Genomic DNA, 9,159 nt, shown 5'->3' with positions numbered 1-9,159 from the left:
CTTCAATCATCAGCTATATAATCAATTTTGTTCTCTAATCACCTCATTGTGAAACTTTCAATTGCTAATAGCTTTTTTTTTCTTTAAAAAACTCCATCAGGTTTTGATTTACTTGGTGTTCAGAGGCAATTTGGAAGAAAAGTATCAAAATCTTCCAATTTCAAGAACGTAGCCCCTAAAGTCCGTTAAGTGAAATGATTTTCAAATTTGGTTTTTCATTTTTCTGTTATCATGTTTTGTGCCCCGAAGAGAATAAAATCTATTAGAACTATTTCATAATTTATTAAATTTGAGAATTTTGCATCTAGAAATGCTCATAGATATCATTTTGTATAAGAAATTGGGTTCTTAAAGCAAATATAAAATGTTTTTTTATATGAAATGTTTTTATTAGATCGTTTGTTAAATATAAAAAAAATGTATTTTTTAAGTAATATTCTTTTATAAAATTGATTTTTCTACTTTATTTTTTACCTGTACTTATTTATTAGGACCCCACTTGCTAACTCGTCCCTATGCCTCTAAAATTTCAGGATCGGCACTGTCATTGAATAGCAACAAAAATTACACCAAAATCATATAAAAAATCGCACCAAAAATACAGTAGAAATCGCACAAACAGGCTTCGCAGTTTCTCTTCGCACAAGTAAAGCTCCACACAAATATACGAAGTGATAATATATATACTAAGGGTATTTCGGGAAAATTAACTTTGAAAGTGTCTAGTTTAGTAAAAGGTAGTGTCATATCTAAATACGGACTTCTCAATTGGGCCCGTTTTATAATTTACTCAAAATATAATCATCTAATTACCAACGTAATAACCTATCTACTAAACTCTAAACTCTAAAAGGGTGTTTGTTTTAGGCGTTTCGGAAAAGTGTAAGGGAAATAAGAGGTTTTATTCCATTTGTTGGTGTTTGTTTTATTAATTCAATCATTCCATTTATTTTTATTTTTTTAATTTTGAGTTTATCACTAACTCTCATAATCTCATTCTCCAACCCCTCTAAGGTTTTCTATTCCATTTCCCCCCTCTTACTAACTTGAATTTCTACTATCCTTATAAAATTCTACTTTACTCTCTATTTTACTCTTTAATTTTTATTTTGATACATATATTTATTTATTATTGTTTTTATCCTTAGATTAATTTCACTTTTGACCATTGTACTCGTATATTTTTAATTTTTTTCTCAAAATATATTTTTAACTAAATTTTACTTTTTTATTTTTGTTTTGATCCATGTACTTATTTATTTTTATTTTTTTACCTTGAAAAATAATTTTGACCATTTTTTTCTTTTATCATATTATTTTATTTTTAATTATTTTAAAATAATTATTTTCTTTTGAAAATAGAATGTTCATACATTTTCTTTGATTAATTTTATTTCAGTTTCTCTGTTTCATCATCTTTTGATTTTAATAGTTAAATCAATTGATTTTAATTCTTATGTTTTATAAATATAGACACATGCATGTATAGAAATTGTTGTTAAAAACACAACTATAGTTTATTACATCATTTGAACCAAACAGCCACAAAGAGAATCAGAGATATATCATTCATTCGTGGAACGGAAACAAATCGTTAAAGAAATTCATGGTCATTTCATTATTTTCTTCTTGTTTTCCTTTCTTAATTTCATTCAGTTACACCGATTATATTAGATTAAAATATTGCATACTCAATCTCTCTCTCGAGTTCTTATATTAAGTACCCGGTCTTCCATGTCACTCGGAGGACCCCCAATTCACATTTGGACAAGTGTATAGTGACCCCACATAGTAATTAAAATAGTGGGACCTCTTATAATATTTGTGGGTCCATGTTACACGTGTCAAAATATGTACGTGAGGTCATCTATTTGACATAGGCCCTGTTTGGTAAAGAGCATTTTGGGATAAAAAGAGCGGTTTTGACCAACTTGAGCGGTTTGACCATTGAAACCGCTGATTGGAGTGTTTGGTGGAGAGAGGTTTGGAAGAGAGGTTTGGGAGAGAGTTTTGGGATGAAAACGCTAATTTAGAAAAAGCTCATTTTATGAGCTTTTTCAATTAGCGTTTTGCAATATTAAAATGAATGGACTCTTTAAACCTAATAGATAAACTCCTCCTCCAATATTAAAAAAAGAAATACCCTTATTCGTCTTTTTGCATAAACCGCTATTATCAATCAACTAATTTTTACCAAACAGGTCTACACAAACAGCTAGTCAAATCAGCTAATGTAATCAGCTAACAGCTAATTCCCAAACAGGGCCATAAAGAACCAAGTGCTTCTAATAATTTGCCCGGCCTTTATATATAAATTACTACCCATTATCTCTTTTCCTTTGTTTTATTATAGATGATCTCATTATTGTGAATGTGAAAGTGAAGATATGTGAAGAAAAAAATAGATGTTGTAGTGGGCGGCGGACATGGCTTTATTCGCCGGAAAACAGGTGTTTTCTTCGTTTCCGACAAATTTGAAACGGCGGTTCCTTTTCTTTTAGCCTTTTGGACCACCAACGTATTAGTATAAAACTGCACTATATTAAAGTGATCCTTTTAGCTAAGTATTTGACATCACATATTTTATGGTCCTCACAAATAAGATTATATAAAACTAAAGTAAAAATTGATTTTTGAAATTGAAAATCAAATCGAAAAATAGATTAACCGAAATTTATAAAAATCATTTTTTTCCAACAACAAATAATAGGTAAAACAAATGGACCATCAATTATACTTTTTCATTTTAAAAACCGATATTTAGGGTTTGTTCGGTTGCTCCTTTTCATGCTTATATTTGCATTTTTGCTTCAAAATTGAGAGTTTTAGGTGTTTGGTTAGTGATCTTATGTTTGTCTTTTACATCTGAAAAGTAGCATTTTATAAAAGCAGGAATCCATGCTTAGTTTTTTCTAACAGCAAACAGTAGGTAAAGCAAACGAGCTTTTAATTGAAATCGAAAAATTAACCAATCATATGATAATATAGTATGAAATTATGTCGTGTCTTGGATTCAGTCTAATCTTGTTAGGAATCATTCTGTGTTTTCTCGATGGTGTAATGAGGGTAAGGTAGAAACGTCTTTCGAGCGGATGTCTTGCAAAATAAAGGAACACTTGAATTTAAAACATTTGAATTATGTGCCATTATTACTCACTATCGTGTTAGGAACACCGAATCTAGTGATGACATTTTTTCTCACAAATTTTATTACCCTTTTAGGAGTTATTTTTGCCACGGCTCGGCTTCAACTCATTTGATGAAATGGTCTACTCCCATGATCATGAACTTGAACTGCCTAGTGGTCATGGTTAGAGTTCCTACTAAATTCATTCCCCGAGTGGAGAAAGGCCATCTGGTGTAGATTGGCTTTGGAGTGGTGGTGGGGAAATGAGATACACTAGCATAGACTTGAAAAATGTGACATTATTGTACGAGCTCTTTAGCATCATTATCCATGTCTACCCAATAATATTTGGAGGGACGAGCCTTCCTCACCAAAGATTTATCCCTTTCATGTGATCCTCATATCCCATCATAGAGCTCATCTAGCATATATTTCCAACTTTGGTTGAGATGCATTTATGATCTCTTGGATAACTCTCCAAAAATGATGGAATATCATACTATATGGCCAACTTTTGCCGCATCATCAAGTAAGGTGCCTCTAGATAGGTAGCATGAATAGGGATTTACCAATCTTTTTTCTCCTCTTCAGTGGCTAATACCTCTCGAATATTCGTGCTGGGAGTGTTTTGAACCTCGAAGGTACATACAAGGCTTCTCCATCCGTTAGTGCCGGTCACAACTTTGGCTAATCTATTTGCCTCTACATTTTGGTCTCTTACGATATTGACTACCTTCCGTCGAGTGCCTTTCTTTTCTAGCTTCTGAAGTAGTTTATTGACTTCTTCTGCATACCTAACCATGGACTCATCTTTTGTTGCGTAATTCTTGTTTATCTGGTCCACAGTTAGTCTACAGACACTGAGTATCTCGACATTCTCTGACCCGATCTCCTTAAGGAATCACACGATGGCTTTATATTTAGCTACGTTGTTTGTCATAGGGAAATCGAGCTTGATAGAATATGATATACATATTCTAGCTGATGCTAAAGCTAGATGCCTACGTCAGCTCCTTCAGATGAATAAGCACCTTCTATGAACATTTCCCATCCCTCGCACATCCAAATCCTCAACTATTTTTCCTGTGAACTCCACCACAACATTAGTTAAAACTTTGCTTTAATGGCAGTGTGAGGTTTGTATCTAATGTCAAACTCGCCTAGTTTGACCGCCCACTCAGCTAGTCTACCAAATGTCTCAAGTCGTAGTAATACTCTACAAAGGGAGACGATTGTCCAGTCTATGATAGTGTGCTTTTGAAAGTAGTGCCGCAATCATGTAATTGTGGTCAACACAACTAAAACCAACTTCTTGATCTTGAGGTACCTGATTTCTACATCCTTCAGTACTCGACTGGTAATAGTATATCGAATGTTGCTGCATTTCAACTTCACTTACCAAGACCTAACATACCATTTAGTAGCTGCCATATATAGATATACAAGTTCACCTTTCCTTAGGCAGCTACTCAGAGGTGGTGATGACAAGAAGGGTTTGATTTCATTGAATGATTCCTGACACTTTTTGGACCACTTGAATTCCTTACTTTTTAATAGCTTTATAGAAAGGAAAGCATCTTCTAGCATATACCTTTCAACCTTAGTCTCTCCTCATGCAAAGTCTGTCATGCGAGCAGGAGACGAACTTGCCCAGAAGGTTTATCATACAATTCAACTTTAAATGTATATCACTTAAGAAAATCCAAAGAGTCAATATATTACTTTAAGCAAGTTCAAATATCAATATGCTACTTTAAATAAATGAAAATGGCTAATCAATCATTTTAAACAAATTCAGAAAATTAACGAGATACTCTATGATATCAGGCTAAATGATATCACGTGCGTGACTCAACACTACCCTCGTTATGGCCCAGACTCAAAGCATGAAAAGGCCCAAACGCATCCAAGATGGCCCCAGCAGGATGGAAACAGTTGATGCAACCCAAGCACAACAAATGGTGACCCATCACCAAACGTCCAAACCTCCAAGCCTCAACACATCAAAGGACCTTGTAGAATCCTACGAGATAAAGGATTCCTCCTAGGATTTAGAATCCTTGAGGAATACGAAATCCTAAGCTTGCAAGGATTTTTAAGGATGTGACAACCTTAGACCTAATCATACACTGGTATCGGTACGTTAACTACTATATCTAAGTTAGTCCATTCTCTTCCATTCGGTATTACCAGACTTCGACCCAATCTGACCGGCATATTGTTTTGTAGGCTCAAGTATGACGTTAAATCATCATCACGGTTGAGACACGTAAATAAGTTCGGATATCAAGTTATCACTCTATAAATTGAGAGAGTCCTGTCATGAAACCGATTGAACTAAAAGCTCGAGCTGATAGTTAAGGCTCAATCATAGATCTTATATTAATCTCCGACACACCCCCACACGCAAATGCCCATTGGGCTTACATCGTTCATAACACAGGCACATCCCACCATATGTTTTAATTCCACAAATTAATGAGGTTGTCAGGACTCGAACCATCGACCGTTTGGTCCTAAAGTCTCTGATACCATGTCATGGAACCAATTGAACTAAAAGCTCAAATTTATAGTTAAGACCCAATCATAAATCTTATATTAATCTCCGACAAGTCCATCATCATCGTTTTAGATCAAGTTCATGAACTCATGGTAAGGCAAAAACATCAATTTGTTACCATTCAAGCCAATTATCAATATAGTTGTATTCTATATCCATAAATCAGTTACGTTCACATGGACCCTGATGATCACGTAAATTTAGTCATTCACCGTTAGATCTGGACGAATTAAAATCCTAAGGTGAACGTTCAAAACATCCTAAGGTTTATATTTAATCCGTCCAGATCTAACGGTGAATGACCAAATTTACGTATTCATCAGAGTCCATGTGAACGCAACTGATCCATAAATATAATAGTACAACGTACTATAATATTATATAAATGTTGTTTTAGAAAAGCAAAATGATAATAAAAATAAAAAAGGCAGGTGAAAATGTAGAGGAAGAAAGAAAAAAAGAATCGGACCAAATGCATCGTACTTGATGAATACATACAATACAGCTGTTTCCCACACATTAATCTGTCCGGACGATAGCGCAACCACCACCACCACCACCACTATCGCCACCACTCTTTTCTATTTACGTACCCTACCCTACACGTTACACACCCACTCACGCGCTTTATGAGGACAAAACCGTACTTCCATCTTTTGCTTATTTACTGGGTAAATTTAACTCATGACCACTAAACTTTACCCATTTTAACACTGTGGCTACTGAACTTGACTTCTTAACGGTATAAGAACATCTCCAACAGCCTCTTAAATTGGCTCTTAAGTTAAAATTTGAGAAGGGAGAATAAAAAATCAGCTCCAACAGCTAGGGGTGTGCATTGGTTCGGTTTAAACCGCATACCGAACCGAATTGAGTGAATCGGTTTTTTTGTTCGATTTTTTTAACAATTCAGTTCGGCATTGGTTTTAATTTTAAGTGTTTTTCGGTTCGGTTTGACAGAAAATGTAAAAAAACCGAATCGCACCGAATTACACATATTTTATATTTTTATATATATATACACATATATTTGATTATACAAGTTAACTTTTTTTTTATTATTATTGTTGAGATAATAACTCAATGTAGATATATTTTGGAAATATTTCAATTTTTGTTGTTGTTGAGGTAAATTTAATGAGAAAATATAGTGATTTTTATTTGTTATTTGTTATTTTTAACTTAATTCGGTTTGTTCGGTTTAAACCGAACCGAACCACATATTTCGGTTCGGTTTTACCTATTATTCGGTTTGGTGTCGGTTTGAATTATTTTGATCATTTCGGTATTCGGTTTTTTCGGTTCGGTTTTGTACCGATGCACACCCCTACCAACAGCCTCTTAGTGGCTCCTCAAATCACTAAGAGCCTCTCCATCCTCTTTATTAATAGAGAGTCTCTCTTCACCTCTTAGTGCCTCCTAACTTCATTTTTTATTAATAATTTATTATTGATAAGTCTCTCTCCTCACACTATTGGTAAATATAACAATAAATAATAATCTTAATAATAAAATAATAAATAAAGAGTAAATATAAGGAGTATTGTTGGAGATGGTATATCTTAGTCATTCTTAAATCACTAAGAGTCAATTATTTATATTATTTTTAAAGAGCTCACTAAGAGTCTCTTGGAGATGCTCTAACCACTAAATTATATATTTTTTAATACCGGTGACCACTCAACTTTAACTAACTCTTCAAAATAACCATTAACAATATCAAAATGAAAATATTTAAGAATTAAAGTTTTACCATGAAACCACATTTTTTTATTTTCCAAAATCACATTTTTTTTTTTGGAGCTTTCACTCTCTAAAAATTCATTCTTTCTCCTAACCAAACAACACCTAAATGAGTTTAAAACGAAAATTTTCAATAATTAAAGTTCATTGGAATACCATTAAATCTTCGAATTTTTTTATTTTGAGACCGTTAATAGTCGTTTTGAAGCTTTGAGTATCTACTGGTATTAAAAAGTATAACGTTCAGTGGCTATATCTTTAAGAATCGAAGTTCAGTGACCATAATATTAAAAAGAGCAAAGTTCAGTGGCCATGGGTGTAATTTACCCCTTATTTACTTGCCTTCTAATTACTAATCTAGCTCATTTGAATGAGTCTATTAACATATTTGACACACTTCCCTTTTATTTTACCAAATTAGATATTTTCATCCATTTTGGACAAAAATACCGTAACCTCCTCCAACCTCCTTTTTCTTTTCATTTCTTTCAAATTCTTACAACAAAATTCAATAATTCAACCCAAGATTTAAGGATATTCATACATTATTCAAGTTCATGTAAGTATTTTTTCTTCATTTTACATAAAAATTATTCAAGTACGCAGTTGGTTAGTTGAATGTTTTCTCGTTGAACCCATCATTTCCGATTTCCTCCATTTTTATCGCATCAATAGTTGTTCCTGTCGCAGATGCGACAATGCAAATGCGATAAAAATGGAAGAAAATGCAGGAAATTGAAACGATACCGTTACATATGAAGTAATAGGCAAGACCAGCAAGAAAAGCAGGCATATACGCTAAAATGATACCATTTTTACTGGAAAGCTTCGTCTGTTTTGTGTTTACTTTCCAAAATTTAGAATACTTCAATAATCTCAAAATCGCTAACGAAACCGAACTCATCACACATATTCTTGAGATCACCAAATTCAAAGGACATTCATACAAATATTTCATCTCCACTTTTGGTTTTAGCTGTGGATCACTTTGATTTTTTTCTATTTTGGTTTGGGATGGTGAAGAAGACGTTGAGAGTCTGAGGAAGAAGGTGAACTGAAATAAACGTATTCTTGTACAAAGTAGATGAAAGTGTCTAATTTAGTAAGATGGGAGAGAAGTGTATCAAATACGTTAATGGACCATTTCAAATTAGGGGTGAACATGGTCCGGTTTGGTCCAAAAACCGACCAAATCAAATTGGACCAAACCAAATTACCTCTATTTTTTAGAACCAAACCAAACTAAATTATAATTCGGTTTAGTCTGGACCGAACCAAATTATTTTGGTCCAGTCCGATTTGGTTCATATTTGGACCAAACAAAGCACTAAAGACCTACAACTACTTGTACCTTCACTAACTAAACAATTATATAAAGAAAATAATCATATAATTAGTTTTTCTTTTATATATATAATTAGTTGAGAGAGAAAAAACATGTTTAATTGTTTTTTCTTTTCTATATATAATTAATTAATTAATTTAAAACCTTAAAATTAAGAGTAGTACATATTGTATTTTGGTTTGGTTTTGTTCGGTTTTGGACCGGACCAAACCGAACCAAAAACCAAACTAGCTTAAAAATTAGGACCGAACCAAACCAAAATATAATTCGTTCCGGTTTGGTTTAGTTTTTTCGGTCTAGTTTTTTCGGTCTTTGGGTTTTCGGTTCGATTCTGCTCACCCCTATTTCAAATGGACTAGATTAGTAATTAACCATTTTCTTTGT

This window comes from Euphorbia lathyris, chromosome 7, assembly GCF_963576675.1.
Source record: "Euphorbia lathyris chromosome 7, ddEupLath1.1, whole genome shotgun sequence".
Lineage (NCBI taxonomy): Eukaryota > Viridiplantae > Streptophyta > Magnoliopsida > Malpighiales > Euphorbiaceae > Euphorbia > Euphorbia lathyris.
Note: the sequence above shows the minus strand (reverse complement) of the source record.